The following is a 25319-nucleotide window of genomic DNA, read 5'->3' as shown; positions in this document are numbered from 1 at the left end:
ACGAACCCCCCCAAAAAAGATGTCGCGTCTGCAGCAAGCGCGGATATAGGCGTGACACCTATTGTCCCTCCTGTCCTGACAATCCTGGTCTTTGCATTGGTGAATGTTTTGAACGCTACCATGCACTAGTTGAGTATTAGCGTAGGGTACAGCATTGCACAGACTAGGCAAACTTTCACAGGGTCTCCCAAGATGCCATCGCATTTTGAGAGACCCAAACCTGGAACCGGTTACAGTTATAAAAGTTAGTTACAAAAAAAAGTGTAAAAAAAAACAAAAAAAAAACACACAAACAAAAATATAAAATAAAAAAAAAATAGTTGTCGTTTTATCGTTCTCTCTCTCTCTCTATTCTCTCTCTATTGTTCTGCTCTTTTTTACTGTATTCTATTCTGCAATGTTTTATTGTTATTATGTTTTATCATGTTTGCTTTTCAGGTATGCAATTTTTTATACATTACCGTTTACTGTGCTTTATTGTTAACCATTTTTTTTGTCTTCAGGTACGCCATTCACGACTTTGAGTGGTTGTACCAGAATGATGCCTGCAGGTTTAGGTATCATCTTGGTATCATTCTTTTCGGCGGTCGGCTTTCATGTAAAAGCAATCCTAGTGGCTAATTAGCCTCTAGACTGCTTTTACAAGCAGTGGGAGGGAATGCCCCCCCTCCCCCACCGTCTTCCGTGTTTTTCTCTGGCTCTCCTGTCTCAACAGGGAACCTGAGAATGCAGCTGGTGATTCAGCCAGCTGACCATAGAGCTGATCAGAGACCAGAGTGGCTTCAAACATCTCTATGGCCTAAGAAACCGGAAGCTACGTGCATTTTATGACTTAGATTTCGCCGGATGTAAACAGCGCCATCGGGAAATTGGGGAAGCTTTTTATCACACCGATCTTGGTGTGGTCAGATGCTTTGAGGTCAGAGGAGAAATCTAGGGTCTAATAGACCCCAATTTTTTCAAAAAAGAGTACCTGTCATTACCTATTGCTATCATAGGGGATATTTACATTCCCTGAGATAACAATAAAAATGATTAAAAAAAAAATAAAATGAAAGGAACAGTTTAAAAATAAGATAAAAAGGGAAAAAAAGAAAAAAAAAGAAAGAAAAAAAAAAAAGCACCCCTGCCCCCCCCTGCTCTGGCGCTAAGGCGAACGCAAGCGTCGGTCTGGCGTCAAATGTAAACAGCAATTGCACCATGCATGTGAGGTATCACCGCGAAGGTCAGATCGAGGGCAATAATTTTAGCAGTAGACCTCCTCTGTAAATCTAAAGTGGTAACCTGTAAAGGCTTTTAAAGGCTTTTAAAAATGTATCTATTTTGTTGCCACTGCACGTTTGCGCAATTTTAAAGCATGTCATGTTTGGAATCCATGTACTCGGCCTAAGATCATCTTTTTTATTACATCAAACATTTGGGCAATATAGTGTGTTTTAGTGCATTAAAATTTTAAAAAGTGTGTTTTTTCCCCCAAAAATGCGTTTGAAAAATCGCTGCTCAAATACTGTGTGAAAAAAAAAATGAAACACCCACCATTTTAATCTGTAGGGCATTTGCTTTAAAAAAATATATAATGTTTGGGGGTTCAAAGTAATTTTCTTGCAAAAAAAAATTTTTTTTCATGTAAACAAAAAGTTTCAGAAAGGGCTTTGTCTTCAAGTGGTTAGAAGAGTGGGTGATGTGTGACATAAGTTTCTAAATGTTGTGCATAAAATGCCAGGACAATTCAAAACCCCCCCAAATTACCCCATTTTGGAAAGTAGACACCCCAAGCTATTTGCTGAGAGGCATGTCGAGTCCATGGAATATTTTATATTGTGACACAAGTTGCGGGAATGAGACAAATTTTTTTTTTTTGCACAAAGTTGTCGCTAAATGATATATTGCTCAAACATGCCATGGGAATATGTGAAATTACACCCCAAAATACATTTTGTTGCTTCTCCTGAGTATGGGGATACCACATGTGTGAGACTTTTTGGGAGCCTAGCCTCGTACGGGACCCCGAAAACCAAGCACCGCCTTCAGGCTTTCTAAGGGCGTAAATTTTTGATTTCACTCTTCACTGCCTATCACAGTTTCGGAGGCCATGAAATGCCCAGGTGGCACAAACCCCCCCCAAATGACCCCATTTTGGAAAGTAGACACTCCAAGCTATTTGCTGAGAGGTATAGTGAGTATTTTGCAGACCTCACTTTTTGTCACAAAGTTTTGAAAATTGAAAAAAGAAAAAAAAAACATTTTTTTTCTTGTCTTTCTTCATTTTCAAAAACAAATGAGAGCTGCAAAATACTCACCTGGGCATTCCAATAGTAAAAAAGACAGGAGACACTTTGGGACAAGTCCCTTATTAATAGATAAAAAAATAAAAATATCCCACGATGTATATCCATCTCACGCCGCCCGACGAGCCGAAAAAAGAAAAAAAAAAGCCGCCACAGCTCCGCCTCCATGGGAGGCTCCAGACGAGTGATGCTTCTTCTCCGTGACAACTGTTATCTAGCTAAGGGTGACCCTGCCCCCCTCTGATGCCACGTGACGTCAGAAGAAGGTGGGGTCGCCCGTTTACATCACTGGGCGGGGACTCTTAATTGGATTTAGGTCTGGAGTTTGACTGGGCCATTCAAACACATAAATATGCTTTGATCTAAACCATTCCATTATAGCTCTGGCTGTATGTATACGGCAGTGGAGGCTGGTGTCTAAAATTTTTGGAGGGGCGCAAACAAACTGAAAAATACTGAACCCCCCATCAATTGCAGCCTCACTGTGCCCATCAAATACAGCCATTGTGCCCATCAAATGCAGCCACTGTGCCCATCAAATGCAGCCACTGTGCCCATCATATGCAGCCACTTGTGCCCATCATATGCAGCCACTTGTGCCAATCAAATGCAGCCACTTGTGCCCATCAAATGCAGCCATTTGTGCCCGTTAAATGCAGCCACTTGTGCCCATCATATGCAGCCACTTGTGCCCAGTTGGCTGTCACTTCACTAACCCCCCCCGCGGCCGGTCCGGTGGCACTTACCGCTTGTGTGGTGGGGCTCTGCTCCTCTCCTGGAGTGACGGGGCTCTCCTCCTCTGTGGCTCTCCTCCTCGGCGGGAAGCAGCGGCTGCGGCTGCGGCTCCTGTATCCACTCGGCTCCTCAGGCTTCCTCCGCCGCGTCTCCTCTTCCACCAAAGCATTAGGCATCCAATAGGATCGCCTAATGCTTTGGCCAATCGGGAGACAGGTCTCTCTGACCTGCCTGCTGATTGGCAGGGAGGAACGACAGTGTGAAAATGGCGAAAATTCATTCGCTATGCCACACAGCAGGGTGGGATCGGGACGCAGTGCTCTGCGCCCTGAGCCCACCCTATTTTGATGCCTATTAGAGCCTCTGGCTCTAATCACGTGCTTCAAAATACACACCCCCGCCTATCCCCGCCATAGTATTTCATGTGTCCGGTGTCCTGAAAGGGGCCGGGCACATGAATAGGGAGGGCGGCGGAGGTGTCAGGGGGGGTGGTGCCCATGCGCCCACAATGCAATGCAAAGAATTTTGCAGACTCTAACATGTTTTCTTCTAAGATTGACCTGTATTTAGCTCCATCCGTCTCCCCATGATTTCTGACCGGCTTCCCCGTTACTGCTGAAGAAAAGCATCACCAAAACAAGATGCTGCTACCACCATGTTTCATGGTGGGGATAGTGTGTTCAGGGTGCTGTGCAGTGTTAATTTTCCACCACAAATAGCGTTTTGCTTTTAGGCCAAAAAGTTCAATTTCGGTCTCATCTGACTATCTTCCACAGGTTTGCTGTGTCCCCCACATGGCTTCTCGCAAACTGCAAATGGCACTTTTTATGGCTTTCTTCTTGCCACTCTTCCATAAAGGCCAGATTTGCACAACTAATAGTTGTCCTGTGGACAAATTCTCACATCTGAGCTGTGGATCTCTGCAGTTTCTCCAGAGTTACCATGGGCCTCTTGGCTGCTTCTTTGATTAATGCTCTCCTTGCCCAGCCTGTCAGTTTTGGTGGATGGCCATGTCTTGCCTTTTCGGATGATGGATTGAACAGTGCTCCGTGAGATGTTCAAAGCTTGGGATATTTTTCTTTATCGTACATCACAGGACACAGCGCACCATAGTAATGACTATCTGGGTTATATGCTATCTTTAGGTGATTGCACACTGGCAACAGTAAGAAGGTTCCTCCCATATAACCCCTCCCATACAGGAAGCACCTTTAGTTTTTTGCCAGTGTCTTGAAGGTGATGGTCACGGCTGTGGAATAGGGATGAGCTTCGAGTTCGAGTTGAACTCGAACATTGGCTGTTCGCAAGTTCGCTGAACAGCGAACAATTTGGGGTGTTCGCGGCAAATTCGAATGCCGCGGAACACCCTTTAAAAGTCTATGGGAGAAATCAAAAGTGCTAATTTTTAAGGCTTATATGCAAGTTATTGTCATAAAAAGTGTTTGGGGACCTGGGTCCTGCCCCAGGGGACATGGATCAATGCAAAAAAAAGTTTTAAAAACAGCCGTTTTTTCAGGAGCAGTGATTTTAATAATGCTTAAAGTCAAACAATAAAAGTGTAATATCCCTTTAAATTTCGTAGCTGGGGGGTGTCTATAGTATGCCTGTAAAGGGGCGCATGTTTCCTGTGTTTAGAACAGCAAAATGACATTTCGAAGGAAAAAACCCATTTAAAACTACTCGCGGCTATTGCATTGCCGGTCCGACAATACACATAGAAGTTCATTGATAAAAACGGCATGGGAATTCCCCACAGGGGAACCCCGAACCAAAATTTTAAAAAAAAATGACTTGGGGTCCCCCTAAATTCCATACCAGACCCTTCAGGTCTGTATGGATTTTAAGGGGAACCCCGCGCCAAAAAAAAAAAAAACGGCGTGGGGTCCCCCCAAAAATCCATACCAGACCCTTATCCGAGCACGCAACCTGGCCCCCCAAAACACCTTGTCCCCATGTTGATGAGGACAAGGGCCCCCCAAAACACCTTGTCCCCATGTGGGGGTCTGCGGGCGGGGGGCTTATCAGAATCTGGAAGCCCCCTTTAACAAGGGGACCCCCAGATCCCGGCCCCCCCCGTGTGAAATGGTAAGGGGGTACTTACCCCTACCATTTCACTAAAAAACTGTCAAAAATGTTAAAAATGACAAGAGAAAGTTTTTGACAATTCCTTTATTTAAATGCTTCTTCTTTCTTCTATCTTCCTTCATCTTCTTCTTGTTCTGGTTCTTCCTCCGGCGTTCTCGTCCAGCATCTCCTCCGCAGCGTCTTCTATCTTCTTCTCCTCGGGCCGCTCCGCACCCATGGCATGGGGGGAGGCTCCCGCTCTTCTCTTCATCTTCTTCTCTTCTTCTTTTCTTCTCTTCTTCTCTTCTTCATTTTCTTCTCCGGGCCGCTCCGCATCCATGCTGGCATGGAGGGAGGCTCCTGCTGTGTGACGGCGTCTCCTCGTCTGACGGTTCTTAAATAACGGGGGGCGGGGCCACCCGGTGACCCCGTCCCCCTCTGACACACGGGACATGACGGGACTTCCCTGTGGCATTCCCCGTGACGTCACAGGGAAGTCCCGTCAATTCACCGTGCGTCAGAGGGGGTGGGGTCACCGGGTGGCCCCGCCCCCGTTATTTAAGAACCGTCAGACGAGGAGACGCCGTCACACAGCGGGAGCCTCCCTCCATGCCAGCATGGATGCGGAGCGGCCCGGAGAAGAAAATGAAGAAGTGAAGAAGTGAAGAAGAGAAGAAAAGAAGAGAAGAAGATGAAGAGAAGAGAGCGGGAGCCTCCCCCCATGCCATGGGTGCGGAGCGGCCCGAGGAGAAGAAGATGGAAGACGCCGCGGAGGAGATGCTGGACGAGAACGCCGGAGGAAGAACCAGAAGAGCCAGAAGAACCAGAAGAAGAAGATGAAGGAAGATAGAAGAAAGAAGAAGCATTTAAATAAAGGAATTGTCAAAAACTGTCTCTTTTAACATTTTTGACAGTTTTTTAGTGAAATGGTAGGGGTAAGTACCCCCTTACCATTTCACACAGGGGGGAGGGCCGGGATCTGGGGGTCCCCTTGTTAAAGGGGGCTTCCAGATTCCGATAAGCCCCCCGCCCGCAGACCCCCACAACCACCGGCCAGGGTTGTGGGGATGAGGCCCTTGTCCTCATCAACATGGGGACAAGGTGTTTTGGGGGCTACCCCAAAGCACCCTCCCAATGTTGAGGGCATGTGGCCTGGTACGGTTCGGGGGGGGCGCTCTCATCCCCCCCTCTTTTCCTGCGGCCTGCCAGGTTGCGTGCTCGGATAAGGGTCTGGTATGGATTTTTGGGGGGACCCCACGCCGTTTTTTTTTTTTTTTTGGCGCGGGGTTCCCCTTAAAATCCGTACCAGACCTGAAGGGTCTGGTATGGAATTTAGGGGGACCCCCACGTCATTTTTAAAAAAAAATTTGGCCGGGGTTCCCCTTAATATCCATACCAGACCTGAAGGGCCTGGTATGGAATTTAGGGGGATCCCCACGTCATTTTTTTTTTTTTAATTTTGGTTCGGGGTTCCCCTGTGGAGAATTCCCATGCCGTTTTTATCAATGAACTTCTATATGTAAAACACTTTTTATGACAATAACTTGCATATAAGCCTTTAAAATTAGCACTTTTGATTTCTCCAATAGACTTTTAAAGGGTGTTCCGCGGCATTTGAATTTGCCGCGAACACCCCAAATTGTTCGCTGTTCGGCGAACTTGCGAACAGCCGATGTTCGAGTCGAACATGAGTTCGACTCGAACTCGAAGCTCATCCCTATTGAGCACCAGGATTCTTTTGGCATGGGTCCCTGTGATTTGGATCCAGAATGGGCAGAGGATTTGGAGGAGGAGGCCATTAAAGACAAAGAGGAAGGGGAGGCTGAAGAGTCCTCGGCTGAGGATTCAGGTTCTGAAGAACCAATTTCAGCCTCTCAATCTCAAAAATTTGTATCCAGTCCTTGGCCGAGATGGTAAGAGCTGGATTTAAATTACCTCCAGGGAGGGACCAGGACCCTCCTGTTCTACATTAGGGTTCTTGCGTCCTCAACCAGGTTCCCAGGCGTTTCCTTTGCATCCTTTATTGGAACAGGTAATTTACGCTGACTGGGACCACCCGGACAGGACATACTTGCCTCCAAAAAGGTTTTCTTTTTCATATCCTATGGAGGAAAAATTCAGGAAGAAGTGGGCTACACCTTTGGTTGATGCTGCCATTTCTTCAGTGAATAAAAGTCTGACCTGCCCAGTGGATAATGCCCAGGGATTTAAGGACCCTGCAGATAAAAAGCTGGAATCCTTACTAAAAGCTTCTTTTTCAGTAGCTGGGTCAGCAGTACAACCGACAGTGGCGGCTATCGATATCTGTCAGGCTTTGAAGGACCGTTTTAAGAAATTGGTCAGGAATCTGCCTGTTCAAGAGGAAGTTTCTGACGAGCTATTAGAACTTCCTTGTGCTTTATGTTTTGCGGTAGATGCATTAAAGGACTCGATTCAGCAGATGTCCCTGGTTTGCACTACTCTCAATCCATATGCGCAGGGTATTGTGGTTAAAGAATTGGTCGGCCGAGATGCCATGCAAGAGGCTACTGGTGGCTTTTCCTTTTCACGGTGAGCGTCTATTTGGGGAGGATTTGGACAAATACATTCAAAAAATCTCAGAAGGGAAAAGCTCCTTGCTTCTGGTCAAAAGAAGGGGTAAGCAGCCTTCCTTCAAGATTCCCAACGCTCCTGGGCCAAGTGCCTCTTCTCCTAAGAGGTATCGACGGCCTCAGCCACCGACCTTTTAGAAGCCTCAAGGTCAAAAAAGACCTTGGACCCAGAAACCAGCCAAAACCAATTCCAAGTCTTCCTTGTGAAGGGGCGCCCCCACTCTTGCGGGTGGGGGGCAGACTGCGGTGGTTCGCAGATGCTTGGGGAAAATTGGTTCAGGACAGGTGGGTTATTTCCACCATATCTCAAGGTTACAAAATAGAGTTTCGGGATTTTCCCTCAACTCGATATTTGGTATCCAGGGTTCCATCAGACCCGGAAAAAAAGAGGGGCCTATTCCTGGCTTTGGAACAGCTGGAAAGGCAGAAGGTAATCATCAAGGTTCCGCAAAAAGAAAGATTCAAGGGGTTCTACTCGAACCTATTTACAGTGCCAAAGCCAAACGGAGAGATAAGGCCCATCTTGGACCTCAAATCCCTCAATTCCTTTCTAAACGTCCAAACTGTCCGTATGGAGTCAGTTCGTTCAGTAATCGCATCCTTGAGAAAAGGAGATTTTGTAGCGTCCATAGACATCAAGGACGCATACCTGCATGTACCGATTTTTGGTCCACATCAAAGATTCCTACGATTTGCAGCAGAAGGGTGTCATTTCCAGTTTGTGGCACTTCCATTCGGTCTAGCCACGGCCCCTCGGGTCTTCACAAAGGTTCTGGCCCCAGTGTTGGCTTGCCTAAGGTCCCAAAAGATCTCGGTGGTAGGATATCTGGACGACCTCTTGTTAAGGGATCAAGTAGAAAACATTACGACTACGGTCCGTTTCCTAAGGTTTCTAGGCTGGATTCTAAATATGGACAAATCGGCCCTTCGTCTAGCTTAGGCCTTAACATATCTGGGTCTGATTTTGGATACAACCCAAGAAAAGGTAATTCTACCTCCCTTAAGAGTCAACTCTATAGTGGAGCTGGTTCAGAGAGTCAAGGGGGTAGAAGGTCCTTCGATTCGTCTATGCATGAGGCTGTTGGGCAAGATGGAGTCATCCTTCAGCACAGTTCCCTATGCGCAGTTTCACTCCAGGATGTTCCAGAAAGCTATCCTGGAAGCTTGAGACAAGTCGATTCAAACTTTGGATCATCCCATGTCTCTATCCCTACAGGTAGTAACTACAGACACCAGTCGTCCAGGCTGGGGAGCAGTCCTGGAAGAGGCTTCCGTCCAGGGATTATGGTCTCAGGCAGAGAAGTCCTTACCCATCAATCTGCTAGAGATTCGGGCAGCTTGCCTGGCTCTCCTATTTTGGACGTCCAGACTGCAGAGATTTCCTGTCCGGATTCAGTCCGACAACTCCACGGTGGTGGCATACATCAACCACCAAGGGGGCACCCGAAGTTGGGCGGCCCAAAGAGAAGTAAATCACATATTAACTTGGGCAGAGAGACATGTGCCGTTTCTGTCGGCAGTCTTTATTCCAGGGGTGGACAATTGGCAGGCAGACTACCTAAGTCGCCAGCAGTTACTGCCGGGAGAATGGTCTCTTCACCCCGAAGTTTTCCTTCAGATCTGCCAGCATTGGGGGGTGCCAGATGTGGATCTTCTGGCATCCAGATTCAATGCCAAGGTGGACAGGTTTGTATCCAGGACCAGGGATCCTCTTGCTATCGGAACGGATGCATTGGTGGTTCCCTGGGACAGGTATTCCCTGATTTATGCTTTTCCTCCGATCCAGATGCTGCCGCACCTGTTGCGCAGGATACAGGAGGAGCAGAATACAGTGATCCTGGTGGCCCCAAAGTGGCCCAGGAGATCCTGGTATTCAGAGATTGTGAGGATGGCGGTAGAGGACCTGCTATGTCTCCCAGACCGTCCAGATCTGTTATCTCAAGGTCCCATATACTATCCTTCTTTACGGTCGCTGAATTTGATGGCATGGCTATTGAGACCAGGGTACTGAAGGACCGTGGTATCAGAGGTTCAGTCTTATCTACTCTGATTAATGCTAGAAAGCCAGTTTCTAGAAGTATCTACCATAGGGTCTGGAAATCGTATATTTCCTGGTGCGAGAAAAAGAGATGGCATCCTCGCAAGTATGCGACTGGGAGGATTCTTGCCTTTCTTCAATCAGGAATTGATTTAAACTTATCTTTAGGAACCATTAAAGGGCAAATTTCGGCCTTATCAGTTTTTTTTCCAGAGGCCAAGTGCTTATCAATCTATAGTGCGAACCTTCGTGAAGGGGGTACTGCACTTAAAACCGCCGGTTAAGCCTCCCTTAAGCCCCTGGGACTTGAACTTGGTGTTATCAGCCCTACAGGTTCAACCCTTTGAACCAATTAGGCATATCCCTTTAATCCTGTTGACCAGAAAATTGTTTTTTCTGGTAGCCATAACTGCGGCTAGAAGGGTGTCTGAATTGGCCGCTCTTTCATGTAAGAAACCGTTTCTATTTTTACATCTGGACAAGGTGATGATGCGCCCCCGTCCAGATTTTTTACCTAAGGTGGTTTCCAATTTTCATTTGAATCAGGATATCCTTTTACCCTCCTTTTTTCCCAATCCTAAGACTAAGGAGGAAAAGTCACTTCACTCACTGGATGTGGTGAGAGCGGTCAAGGTTTACTTAAACATGTCAGCTCCCGTTTGGAAGACTGACTCCCTTTTTGTCCTGCCAGAGGGTCCTAAGAGGGGACAGGCAGCAACTAGTTCAACTATCTCTAGGTGGATTCGCCAGCTCATTATCCAAGCTTATGAGTTGAAACGCAGGGTTCCGCCTCGATATTTCAAAGCTCACTCTACTAGAGGAGTTAGTACATCATGGGCAGTGTGCCAACAGGTGTCTATGGCTCAAGTTTGCAAAGCGGCAGCTTGGTCTTCAGTTCATACGTTCACCAGGTTTTACCAGCTGGATGTTAGATCTCAAAGGGAGACTGTTTTTGGCCACAGCGTGCTGCAAGCGGCCTTATAAGTCCTGGGTCTGAAGGGGATCTTGGAATACTGTGTTCCCTCCCCTCAAATGCATTGCTTTAGGACATCCCAGATAGTCATTACTATGGTGCTCTGTGCCCCGTGATGTACGATAAAGAAAAATGGATTTTTAAAACCGCTTACCTGTAAAATCCTTTTCTTGGAGTACATCACGGGACACAGAGGTCCCTCCCCTCTTTTCTGGGATCTTCATTGCTTGCTACAAAACTAAAGGTACTTCCTGTATGGGAGGGGTTATATGGGAGGAACCTTCTTACTATTGGTTGCCAGTGTCCAATCACCTAAAGGTAGCATATAACCCAGATAGTCATTACTATGGTGCTCTGTGTCCCGTGATGTACTCCAAGAAAAGGATTTTACAGGTAAGCTGTTTTAAAAATCAATTTTTTATAACCTAACCCTGCTTTAACCACTTAAGGACCGCCCCATGTATATATACAGTGGCATATACCCTTAAGCGCAAAATCACATACCTGTAGGTGATTTTTCTTCTCGGCTCTGGGGCGCATGCATGCACCACCGGAGCTGCGCTCCTGCTGTGATTGGACACAGCGGGAGCCAATCAGCGGGTCTGGTGGCCGTGATGGCTAGAGAGGCAAAACGGCGGTCTGCCTATGTAAACAAGGCAGACCGTCATTCTGTCAGAGAGGGAGAGAGATCTTGTGTTCCTGCTAATCAGTCCATCCCCCACACAGTTTGAAAGCATTCCCTAGGAGCACACTTAACCCTTTGATCGCCCCTGATGTTAATCCCTTCCCTGCCTGTGTCATCTATACAGTGACAGTGCATTTTTTTTAGCTGATCGCTGTATTGGTATTACTGGTGTCACCGGTTCCCAAAAAGTATCACTTAATGTCAGATTTGTCCGCCGCAGTTATTTGCAGTGAATTCACTGGTTAATAATCCAACAGCGCCTGAGAGTTGTTTCAAGGAAGTGTTGCCTTGTGAAATCTCGCCACTTGGTTTAAATTAGTCTGTCAAAACGAAAATTTGGAATGGTGATTATATTGATATCATGTCATTATTTCCATCATTCAAAGATAATAGATTTGAGAAAAAAGATGGAGAGAAAGTAGCGGATGATAGATCTATGTCCATCCCGTGCAATTTCTGTAATTGGCTTCATGCATTCTGCATTTATCCATACATGCAAAAGATTTCCAGCTTTTCGCTACATGATTCAGAATTTGCCACAGTGTATTGTCTCCTAACTAGTTTTATTACAGAGAATTTTGTCCCCTACAAAAACTATTCACAATCAAAGCATGTGTTGCAGTACTCAGCAGAACAATCACTGTCAAATGATGTTTTTAAATAGTTTATATCAAATGGGTTTGCAGTGTAATTGGTGTTTATTACATATCATCTGCAAGAACTGTTGGGTTGCTGCACTCTAAAAAGGTTAGCCATATACATGTGTTTTTCCCTTGTTCAGCCCCGAATTAGAAAAATCACTTGATTCCCCCATCCACACTAAACAGTGTGGATGGAGCCAGGGCCGTCTTTACCACGGGGCAAAAGGGGCAGCTGCCCAGGGCCCAGTCATTGTTGGGGGGTCCAAAGCAGCTGCCCCTTTAATCCTGCGGTGCCCGCCATTGCTTTATTTCAGCCGGAGTTCAGCCACATCTGGTGCTGCTCAGTTCTGTCACTTGTAAATAAAGAAGTGACAGCACTCCTCTCCTGGCGGCCGCTAAAAAGACCTTCCCCCTTTATACATCAATCTCTATAGGAGAGCTTTGTACTTGGGGTTGGGGAGAAGTACACAGCGCAACTCCTCAACCCTGCACTCCGTACCCAGCGCACCCCTCAACTCTGCACACCATACACAGTGCACCCCTCAGCCCTGCACCCCATAAATAGTGCACCCCTCAACCATGCACTCCGTACACAGCTCACCCCTCAACCCTGCACTGTAATGATGTGCTGTAACCTCTAGCAACCAACCAATGAGCTGTAACCTCTAGCACCAATGAGTGGTAAAGATGTGCAGTAACCTTCAGCAACAAATCTGTGAACAGTAATGATCTGCTGTAATTTCTAGCAACCAAGTAGTGAGCAACAATAATGATGTGCAGTAACCTCTAGCAGCCAATTGGTGAGCGGTAATGTTGTGCTGTAACCTCTAGCAACCAATCGGTGAGCGGTAACTATGTGAAATATCCTCTAGCAACCAAGCAGTGAGTGGTAAGGATGTGCAGTAACCTCTAACAACCAATCAACAAGCAGAAATGATGTGCTGTAAGTTCTAGCAACGAATCACTGAGCCGTAATGTGTGCTGTAACCTCTGGCAATCAATTGCTGCCTGATCTGCTGCAGTGAACTAATTGTGAGTCTAGCTGCTATTTTTTGTAAAAAAAAATGTTTGCTCAGAGTCCAATCAATATTAAAGATGGCCCTGGATGGAGTAGTCTCCTCTGATGGCTACCGTATTCAGACAGATCTGTCTGCATACCCCAACAGTGACTGTATCTGACTGTATCTGATTGGATGATATGTCCGATGGGATACGGCATACCTCCCAACTGTCCCTGATTTCGAGGGACTGTCCCTGATTTGGAACAAAGTCCCTCTGTCCCTCTTTCCTCTTCATGTGTCCCTCATTTTGGTCTGATCTATATAGTTATATATAAAATGTACTTTTTATCTTTCAAAAAAGTGTTTCCCAGTGCTAAACCTTTCATCCAATTTCTAAATTGCTGCATTTGTAAATTTCAAAAGCCAATATAAAGGAATAGTAGTTTATTTTTTTTTTATAACTATCCTTTAAGGGGCGTGTCAGGGGGTGTGTCCTATGCCTACATACTTTTGCTAATAGGTGTCCCTCGTTCCCATCTCAAAAAGTTGGGAGATATGGATTCAATCACTATTAGGCCCATCATTTTCCACCCGCTCCATTGATTTTGAAGCCAACTTTAGATGGACTGGGTGGTTCTGACAGGGCCGCCCATGGCTCAAATTCAGTCTATTCTGCAGGATCCATATGTGGCCAGTGTAAAAGTTGTAGCTAGCTAAACAACACATCAATAATTTTTACTACTGAACAATACCTTCTTAGCTATTTTGCTATCATTATTATAAAATGTTCTCTATATACATTATTTTAAAATTAAATTGTTCAACAGATTACTGATTTGCCTCTTGTAGGACCACTCCCATTTTAAATCAAACCCCCGCTCCTAATTAACACTGTCAATCAACTATAGGCCGGGCGGAAGTTTCCACCTTTGGAGCAGAGGTCATATGACATCCTCTCAAAAGTCGCAGCACAGTGGCATGATTTGTCACCGGCTGTGTCCATGGGACACAGCTGATGACTGATCACTATACCAGCCTGCTGCCAGTGTCATGTGATTGCTGTGACCAATCATAGCAGATAAGATGACAGCTGTAAACAATGGATGGCTTCTTTTCCTGCCATCCATTTTATATAATTGTGCTTCTAGCTGTGATTGGTCACAGTGATCATATGGTACAGACAGATCCAATCACAGCCCATCTGTACCATGTGATTAGCTTTGGCCAATCACAGCTAATCACAACAAAAGACACTGAATGAATAAGCTTCATTCAGTAAAAATGATTGCTTACACCAATGAAATTCATTGGTATAAGCAATCACAATGTGTAAAAGAAAAAAAAAATCCTAAACCCTTCCTCAGAGTAGTACAGTGTTACTATGGTAACACTGTATTGCTCTGGTCACAGTGTGTTAAAAAGAATATAGTAAAAAAATAAAATAGAGTTATTAACAATTTTTTTTTGTTTTTACATCCTGTCACCAGTCAGTGTCCCAGATTACCAATACATCAGTTATACGCACTGGAGACAGTATGTAATAATAAAAAAAAAAATTTAATTTTTTTTTTTTATTTCTTCTTTTTCCAAAAAATTGTGACAAAAAATTATAACTTGAAAAAACTTGCCTTGCCCCTTACTAAATGCCTTGGACTGTATTATTTCCAAAAAGGGGTCATTGGGGGGATAATTGTACTGTCCTGGCATTTTCAGATCTCAAGAAATGAGATAGGATGTCAGTACATCAGGATTGATTTTCAGATATATACCATAGTTTGTGGACTTTCCTGCAGACTAAATAATATACACTGATTTGGGTTATTTTCACCAAGAAAATGTAGAAGGATACATTTTGACTTAAATTTATGAAGAAGGGTTATTTGCAAAATTTTATAACAAAAACAAAGAAAAATGATTTTTTCAAAGTTTTCATTCTTTTTTGTTTATTTAGCAAAAAATAAAAACCCAGTAGTGATTAAATACCGCCCCAAAAAATTCTATTTGTGTGCAAAAAAATACCACAATTTCTTATGGGTACAGTATTGCATGACCGCGCAATTGTCATTCAAAGTGCGACAGTGCTGAAAGCTGGAAATTGGCCTGGGGAGGAAGAGGGTAAAAGTTCTCAGTATTGAAGTGGTTAAAGAACATTCTCTGCATACATTGGCTTGCTGGATGCACAGCAAAAAGAGTGTCCCTGGAAATGTTTTAGAAATGTTGGCAACTATGCTGTTCATGCCCGACCTGAGATATGGGGTACAGAGATGCTGGAATATTGTGATGTTAACAAAAAAGAATACTCTGGAAAGTGGTCTACAGGAAGCTCACACCCAATTGGGAATCTCTATTAGTGGCTGACAAAGAAACACGCGGTGAATGAAAAACGAATGTACAGCAATGTTAGTATTTTAAAGCGCTTGTCAGTAGCAGATGTAGATGTATAATGTAATGAGTGAGCATGTTTATTTTACACAAGTAGAGTCCAGCTACATGCCCCAAGTTTATTTGGTGTTCAGGAGAATTCTAATGTCCTGCTTGTTTCTGCTATTCCCCTTCTCCACATACAGTGGGGACGGAAAGTATTCAGACCCCCTTAAATTTGTCACTCTTTGTTATATTGCAGTCATTTGCTAAAATCATTTAAGTTCATTTTTTTTCCTCATTAATGTACACATAGCACCCCATATTGACAGAAAGACACAGAATTGTTGACATTTTTGCAGATTTATTAAAATAGAAAAACTGAAATATCACATGGTCCTAAGTATTCAGACCCTTTGTTGTGACACTCACATATTTAACTCAGGTGCTGTCCATTTCTTCTGATCATCCTTGAGATGGTTCTACACTTTCATTTGAGTCCAGCTGTGTTTGATTATACTGATTGGACTTGATTAGGAAAGCCACGCACCTGTCTATATAAGACCTTACAGCTCACAGTGCATGTCAGAGCAAATGAGAATCATGAGGTCAAAGGAACTGCCAGACAGAATTGTGGCAAGGCACAGATCTGGCCAAGCTTACAAAAAAGTTTCTGCTGCACTTAAGGTTCCTAAGAGCACAGTGGCCTCTATAATCCTTAAATGGAAGACGTTTGGGATGACCAGAACCCTTCCTAGAGCTGGCCGTCTGGCCAAACTGAGCTATCGGGGGAGAAGAGCCTTGGTGAGAGAGGTAAAGAAGAACCCAAAGATCACTGTGGCTGAGCTCCAGAGATGCAGCTGGGAGATGGGAGAAAGGTGTAGAAAGTCAACCATCATTGCAGCCCTCCACCAGTTGGGGCTTTATGGCAGAGTGGCCCGACGGAAGCCTCTCCTCAGTGCAAGACACGTGAAAGCCCGCATGGAGTTTGCTAAAAAACACCTGAAGGACTCCAAGATGGTAAGAATTAAGATTCTTTGGTCTGATGAGACCAAGATAGAACTTTTTGGCCTTAATTCTAAGCGGTATGTGTGGAGAAAACCAGGCACTGCTCATCACCTGTCCAATACAGTCCCAACAGTGAAGCATGGTGGTGGCAGCATCATGCTGTGGGGGTGTTTTTCAGCTGCAGGGACAGGACGACTAGTTTCAATTGAGGGAAAGATGAATGCGGCCAAGTACAGGGATATCCTGGACGAAAACCTTCTCCAGAGTGCTAAGGACCTCAGACTAGGCCTAAGGTTTACCTTCCGACAAGACAATGACCCTAAGCACACAGCTAAAATAATGGAGTGGCTTCACAACAACTCCGTGACTGTTCTTGAATGGCCCAGCCAGAGCCCTGACTTAAACCCAATTGAGCATCTCTGGAGAGACCAAAAAATGGCTGTCCACCAACGTTTACCATCCAACCTGACAGAACTGGAGAGGATCTGCAAGGAGGAATGGCAGAGGATCCCCAAATCAAGGAGTGAAAAACTAGTTGCATCTTTACCAAAAAGACTCATGGCTATATTACATCAAAAGGGTGCCATGTTATATTCCAGTTTTTCTTTTTTAATAAATCTGCAAAAATGTCAACAATTCTGTGTTTTTCTGTCAATATGGGGTGCTGTGTAGACAAGAATGAGGAAGAAAATTAACATAAATGATTTTAGCAAATGGCTGCAATATAACAAAGAGTGAAAAATTTAAGGGGGTCTGAATACTTTCCGTCCCCACTATATATGTAGGGTACTGTATGTCTCCGTGGCCATGACATTACATTTTACTCTAGCTTCCCTGGGAATGGGGTGACATCTTCTGGCCATAACTCTAACTACAATGCACCACCAAACCTACAGATAGTATATGTGTAGCCTTGTCAGTGGCTGATCTGCAAAGGAAGAAATATGTGCCCAGGGTTGTTAGTATAGCAACAAAATAAATTTTGTATTCATATTACAGGCAAGGAGATGTACAAGCAGTGGTGGTCACTAAGGGATACCTACAGAAAAGTTGTGATGGATAAAATGGAGAAGCCAGGAATCTTCTCAAAATGTACAGGAGCTTTCCTTTTTAAGGACAATTGAGACATGGCACTAAGTATATACACACATCTATGGACCATTGAACACCAGTGTGAACTTTTTTTGGTAATGTCAGCTGTTCATATTGCAAAGTGCAAGCTTATGTCACTAAATGCCTCTAAACTTCTGTTTTGGATGATCACATGCAATTTGCCAAGACAGCGAGAAAACATTATAGCACAGCTTGGTGGCTGCAGTGTGATTGATCATAAGGATGTACATTCTTCTCTATAGTAACAAATTGGTTTGCTTTTCAGGACTAACTACAATATTACACTTGGGTCAAGCTCCAGTATGCAGGCCACCTCTCCTTCAAGCTCATAAGGTAGAGGAAGCGGCTACGGAAGAGGTGGAAGCAGGCCTTCAGTTCCAGAAGATGTTCAACTGTCCCCAGTAGTAAATGATATTGAATAAGAATGAAATAGTCCTACTATACTATATAGGCATCCATCTGACATTGGAGCTAACATTCGCTTAATGTCAGAATTGTTAATATATTGAAACAGATGTCATTTTCTCACTAGTGACCTTATAGAAAATTATACATTACATGGCATATGAGCATAAGCAGCCCCCTAGTGGCATTAGTGCAAAATGTGTTGTTTTCTTTCTAGGATCATGTTGTTAGAGAAATCAGAAGGCTCCCTACAGCCACAGCACCAAGCCAACGAAGGTGACAGCAGCAGGAGGACCCAATGCATGAATTTGTTATCTGCCTTGTGGAGAAGCTGAGGAGACAACCAGCTGCACAGACATCAGGGCTAGAGGGAAGCAATGCATTTCACAATCTCATCTCTTCAGAGAAGCCTATCTGGCCCCCACCTAACAACTGTACATTTATCTTCTCAATCAGCACATCACCCACAGTTATTACCTCTTGTATCTCTTGACCTCCCCTCTTAGATTGTAAGCTCTAAGGAGCAGGGCCCTCTGATTCCTACTGTATCAAATTGTATTGTACTTGTACTGTCTACCCTCAAGTTGTAAAGCGCTACGTAAACTGTTGGCGCTATATAAATACTGTATAATAATAATAATAATAATAATCTCTCTGAACCTGATGTTATCCTCCTAAGGTCCCTAATACCCTTCCTGAGGAATAGCCCCCCTAATCATCAGGTATGCTGTGACTTATACATGCACACCACCTCTAACATGTCCACTTGTCAGGATGGACCCCCCCTTTCCAGGACTCTATCCCTAGGCCATATCTCCCCCACACAACAATGCTTCCAGGCAAGAGCAGGGACACTAGGCCCTGTAACCCCTAATGCTTCCACAGTTCAAGTTCCAACACAAACGTTCCAACCAGTACAACCTGCTTGCTCATACTCCTTTACATCCTCCAACACACCATGTCCTATAATTTAGCCAACACGCTTCCACCTACAATAGTCTGCCTTATTACCAGGTTTTGTAACAATTTTTATTTATTTTTTTCAGTTGCTGTAAAGTTACATTAAAAACTTTCTACACAGTTCCAATGTTTTTTTTTTTATTTTATAGTAGGCATAATGAGCGTATTTGTGTAGGATTGTACTTTGATAAGTCACCAAAAATTGTTTTAGTAAAAGATACATGGGATGAAACATTACAGATGGATTATATAAAATCACTTTGCCAATACACATGACCAATACACTTAAATATGCTTACTTACAAAAATATATACAAACTGGTTGCACAAGGCCATAGCTTTACAAGTTGGATGTAAGCCTACAAAACTCAAAGTAATACATTTATTAAAGGCAAATAGACTGTGCACTTTACAACTGTAGTTACGCCAGAGCTTAGTAAATAAGGTGAAGCTTCACTTTGCAAAAAATACCAAATCACATACAAGGAAAATAAAAAAAAATATTTTTGTTGCACATGATTGAATGATGGAAGTCAGCAGAGCTTCCCCTCATTTACTAAGCTCTGGAGCAACTTCATTTGCAAAGTGCACAGTCTTTTTGCCTTTAGTAAATCTACATCACATCTTGACTTCTCGTGTAATTTCTTAGCATATTTTGCAAAAAATGTAAATGCCTCATCCAGGGGTCGGCCTGGTCCTGACATGCCAGGTAGGGGTCTTGTTGCCGAAATGTTGAGGTCTCCACTGTACAGTTGTCTTTTGGAGTTTCTGAAAACAGGGAATCAAAGGCACATCCAAATGCCTCCACATTCACAACCCAGAAGGGCATATTTGGGTTACATAGGGCCATAAGAACTATAGAAAATTATTTATTCTAGTTGTGAAACCTTAAGCCTGAATTTAGTGGCTTGCGCAGGTGCACGTTTGCCATCAAAGGCACCAATATAGCATTTCACAAATAATCTGCTACTATCTACCAAGAGACCTTGTGGCATCTATGGACATTAAGGATGCTTGCCTACACGTCCTTATTTTCCCACCTCATCAATGCTATCTGTGTTTTGCTGTGGGCCCTTCAACCTGTTCACTGCACCCCAGGTTTTTCACCTAGGTGCTTGCCCCCATGCTAACTCTGCTTCGCTCACAGGGTATCCACATTGTGGGCTACTTGGATGATCTTCTCTTAAAGAACCAATATGCCAAGACCTTGTTAGCCAATGTCCAACAGACTCTACAGAGCTTCAGATCAATCCATAGTCCAAGTCATTGCTGGAGCCAATTCTTCATTTGGAGTACTTGCGCCTGATTTTGGATATGGCCATGTCCAGGACCGCTATGGCCCAGAGTCATTCATCCATTCAGTCTTGCATAGCGGTTCTGGGCATGATGGTGGCTTTCTTTAAGGTAGTACCACATGCCCAGTTTTCCTTCAGGTCATTGCAACCTTCTGGCTGCCTGGCACAAATGCACAATCTCAAGCATCCCATCCCCCAGCATATGATTCATGTGAATAGAAAAAGGTACAACATAGTACCCGTCGGAAAGAAGGAAGCGTCGTGACGTTACCCGTGGCCATCTCGCATCCTTTTCTTACATACACGCTCTAGTATCTGGCACTGGATGAGTGCCTCGTTTGTAAGTTCAATACCTGTAATTTTATTCCATTAAAGTTTATATTGCGGAGAGCACTATGTTGTACCCATTTCTATTCACATGAATCATATGCTGGGGGAGTGCTCGTACTTTTTCCGCTACCTGACTGATCCGGATCTGCTGTGAACCATCTTTATTTGACCTGTAAGGGAAAGTGCATTTGACCCTCTATAACAAAAGGGTCCCTGCGCTGAGGTGAGAGGCCATGCTTTACATTGGTGGAGGGATCACACATATCCACTGAGATTCCAGCATGATGTCACATCACTTATGATCGTTTGGATTTATTGTCTCATGGACTTCACATTGTTTTAATTTAGCGCTGCACCATCTGCTTTTTATTGTCTTTTAGGGATTTGATTTTTGACCCTGGTGTCCAGCTGCTATTTGTCATTTCTTTTACATATTTGCGCTGATTTGTTTTTTCTTTCATTTCAACCTAATCTATGCCTATTCTCATCTACAGCTCCTCTCTCATCTGCTACTCAGGATCAAGCTGGAAGGCATTTCCGTGACAGTCTTTGTACCAAACTAGCCCTGGAGGGCATGGTAATTGGATATACACAAGCTCCTGGAAGACTCTCTTTAGGCCCTCCTGGACTTCAGGGGCTGGTCAACCATCTTGCTTCTCAGTCACTGCAAGTTCTGAAGGACAAAGGCCTTAATATTACTATACAGGATTTATATAGCGCCGACAGTTTGCGCAGCTTTACAACATGAGGGCAGACAGTACAGTTACAATACAATTCAGTACAGGGGAATCAGGGGGCCCCGCCCATTAGAGCTTACAATTTAGAAGGGAGAGTCAAGTGAAACAAAAGGTAATAACTGTGGGGGTTGAACTGATGGAGAAAAATAAAATGCAGTTGTTAGGTGTGGGTAGGATAGGCTTCTCTGGAGAGGATGGTATTCAGGGATTGTCTAAAAGCTAATAGAGTAGGAGATAATCGGACAGGTTGGGGTAAGGAGTTCCATAGGATTGGAGAGCTCTGGAAAAGTCCTGGAAGCGAGCAAAGGAGGAGGTGACTAGGGAGCTAGAGAGCAGGAGGTCTTGAGAGGAACGAAGAAGATGATTAGGTTGGTATTTTGAGACTAGGCTAGTGAAGTAGCCTGGGGGCTAAATTGTGGATGGCTTTGTAAGTTGTTGTTAGTATTTTGAATTTAATTAGTTGGGTGAGCAGGAACCAGTGAAGGGATTGACAGAAACAAGTAGCAGATACAGAGCAATTGGTAAGGTGGATGAGTCTGGCAGCAGCATTCATGATGGATTGAAGGGGGGATGGCGTATGTAGAGGTAAGGCAATGAGTAGGGAGTTGCAGTAGTTGAGGTGAAAGATGACTAGGGAGTAAATTAAGAGCTTTGTTGTGTTATTAGTTAGAAAGGTTATTTGGAGATGTTGCAGAGGTGGCAAGATTTTGACAGTGATAGAACGTGGGGCATAAAGGAGAGTTCAGAGTCCAGAACTACACGTAGGACCTTGACATGCAGGGATGCGCTGATAGTTGTGCCATCGATTTTGACAGAGAAATCAGGGGAAGGTGCACGTGGTGGAGGAAAAATTATAAGTTGGGTTTTGGATAGATTGAATTTGAAGAAGTGGTGTGACATCCGGACTAATATATCTGTTAGGAAATTAGTGATACGTGAGGAGACTGAGGGAGTGAGCTGAGGAGTAGAGAAATAGATTTGGGTGTCATCAGCATAGAGATGGTATTTGAAACCATGGGAGGCTATCAGCTGATCCAGGGAGGAGATGTAGATTGAAAATAGGAGAGGCCCAAGAACAGAACCTTGGGGGACCCCAACAGAGAAAGGAAGAGAAAGGAGGAAGTACAGTTGTAAGTAATGCTAAAGGTAAGGTTGGATAAGAAGGAAGAGAACCAGCGAAGACTACAGTCACAGAGACCAATGGCGTGGAGTTTTTGGAGGAGGAGGGGGTGGGCAGCCGTATTAAAGGCAGCAGAAAGGTCCAGAAGTAGAAGTACAGAATAGTGTCCATATGTTTTGGCCATTCGTAGTTTATTAGTTTTAGGAGAGCAGTTTCTGTGAAGTGTTAAAGGCGAAATCCAGACTGAAGAGGATCAAGAAGGCTATTCTCTGCAAGGTGATAAAATAGGCTTGGCAGTGAGGAGGCAGGAATTGTATTTTTGGAGGACAGATTTATACTGGTTTTAATCTTTCTGAGACTTAGTCTTACGCCACAGGCACTCAAAAGCAAGGCTATGTTTTGTCAGACTTCTAGTGTCATCTGTTTGCTAAGGTTGAAGGGGTTGGGGCCTGATTCTGTGTGCAGTGAGAGGGGCCAGTGTGTCCAGGGAGGATAAGAGTGAAGTGTTATAGACAGAAGTGGCTAGGACGGTGCAGGACAGAAGTGCAATTTTGTCACAGAGGTGGTCAGTAGCAGAGTAGAGAAGAAATCATCGATACAAGAAAAAACACATGCTCCTGTGCTTGAAAGATAGCAGTTGGGTGAATTGAAGAAGAGGGGGAGGGGAAAATTTCTTCACAAATCACGCCACTGTGATGGCTGTGCTACCATTCTCATCAGGTCAGGGGAAACCCAGGAATAACTCTAAAAGAAAACAAGGACAGAAGGCACACCAGCCTTGTGTATTACCTTTGCAACAAAGAGAATTTATTCCTCCACCAATGTCAGGATCGGGATCTGAAGTGAGGACCTCTGTTGCGTCTGGCTGTGGCTCTTCCAACCGTGCCACCTGAGATGCTAAACATCTGGTCAAACTTGACCTCTTTGCTCTTTGCATGAACTTCCTATTTAATCCATGTCTGTGCACTTCCTGTTTGCCAGATTATTGTGCTCTTCTACAGCCCATATCTTGTTCTTTGCGCTCCTGCTGCCATCCGTACCTTCATTACCACACATTACTGATCTTTGGCTTGTTTCTTGACTATGTTTCCACTTGATCCCAACTAAGACCGAAATTTGGGGGGCACCGCATTGAGAGGGGCGCCACCAGGCAGGGCCAGGACAAGGGGGGCAGAAGTGGCACAGGGGCATGCTTGAACTTACTGCACAGGAACAAGATTAGCACCTTCCCTGCCTCCCCTCTGGATCCTTCAGCCACCCCTCTGTGTAAAGCCCAGATTGGCTGTTCTGCTTACAGCTAGAGAGGGAAGTGTTTGCTCCCAGCATGAAGAACAGCGCAAATAGTGGGAGCAGCAGCAAGAGACCCTGACAGCCATCATAACAATGGCAGCACAGTGCGGCATTTCTTTCTCCTCCAGTACTGGGACTCACATCTTGCCCCTCTGCATTTTGACCGGGGCTGCTGTGTGTACACAGCTGTTCACTCACCGTACACACCATTCACCCTCTCCAGTGGGGAGGGGGGGGGCATGGCAGCTGATTGTTTACTCACTACACATCATTCACCTTCTAGGGGGGCATGGCAGCTGCCTGTTGTCCTCTTGGCCTTTCAATTGGTGGGCTGTGGGCAGGGCTATCTGTGTTTGGGTCCCCCTGCAGTCCTAGCTGGGGATCCTCTTTAACTGGAGGGGGGAGGGAGGGGAGTTCCCCTCTTATCATCCCCTGCAGTCCTCTTAGCTGGGGGTCTTTTTTAGTTAGAGGGAGGAGAGGAGTTCCTGAGGGAGGGTCCCCTTTTATCACCCACCCTGCAGTCTTCTTTAACTGGAGGGGGAAGGAAGGGGAATTCTTGTATTCCTGAATTGGGTCCCCTCGTATCACACCCCTGCAGTCCTCCTAGCTGGGGGTCTTCTTTAACTGGAGGGGGAGAGAAGGGAGTTCCTGAGGGGGGTCCCCTCTTGTCACTCCCTGCACTCCTTCATGGTAGGGGATCTCTAAATATTTCCTCTGTATGCCTGGAAGTGTGTATATGTGTGAGGAGGGGCTTACCTGATTCCAGTTGGGGGTCTCAGATTACTCCTTGCAATTCTGGATGGGGGTCTCTGATTACTCCTTCATCATGGGGCCCCTAAATACTTCTAGATTCTCATTAGTGATTGAACTTTGTAGAGAGGATTCAAAGTTACTCCATGTATTTCCAAAGAGGAGGCAAATTTAATTACTTCATTTTAGGGGTCTCTATTTAATGTGTTTTCTCATTTGTGGGGGTCTCTAATTCCTCCATTATGGCATCTTGTTCTCCAGTGTAGACATCTCTTGTTGCTCTGTGTTAACCAGTACTTAGACCCCCTCTTTAATTTGTCCTCCAATACAGGATACCCCCTGTAGTCTGTGCCTTCCAGTGTATAGGTCTCCAGGTTTGGAAGGGGTCTCTGCATAGTAAACTGTGTTTACTTGGCTTCAGTTTGTGAATGAACAGGCAGCTGCTCAGCACAGAGCACTTCCCAATCCTTTACTGTCCAGTGCAGCTGAGGCTGCAGAGAGGAACTTGGGAATCTGTCCTCTGTCCCTTTCTCTGTCTCAAAAGTGAGACATCAGGGGTCTGTTTAGACCCCTGATATTTTACCAAACCCCCTAACAGGTCTCGTAAAAAAAAATTGTGTAGCACCCTCTAGTGGGCTAGGGAAATATTGCAGGTTTTTTCCTAGTGCAGGTAAATTTCCAGGCTTGGCTGGTAGCCAAACAAAAAAAGCGCCACTGCCCCCACCCATAACTGCCCATCGCAGTAAGCAGCATTGGAGGGCAACGTAAGGTATAAACAGGGCCAAGGATGAATCCAAGGGAAAAAAACAAGCTTACTTACCGACCAGATCATTGGTAGCCAAGCCTGGGTGTGTTTTGTGATCTGGGATGGGAGTGACTCAGAGTAAGTGCTTTGTGACTCGTAGGTGGCATCACTAGGAGCTCTTACTTCTTT

This window comes from Aquarana catesbeiana, linkage group LG10 (assembly GCF_042186555.1).
Source record: "Aquarana catesbeiana isolate 2022-GZ linkage group LG10, ASM4218655v1, whole genome shotgun sequence".
Taxonomy (NCBI): domain Eukaryota; kingdom Metazoa; phylum Chordata; class Amphibia; order Anura; family Ranidae; genus Aquarana; species Aquarana catesbeiana.
Note: the sequence above shows the minus strand (reverse complement) of the source record.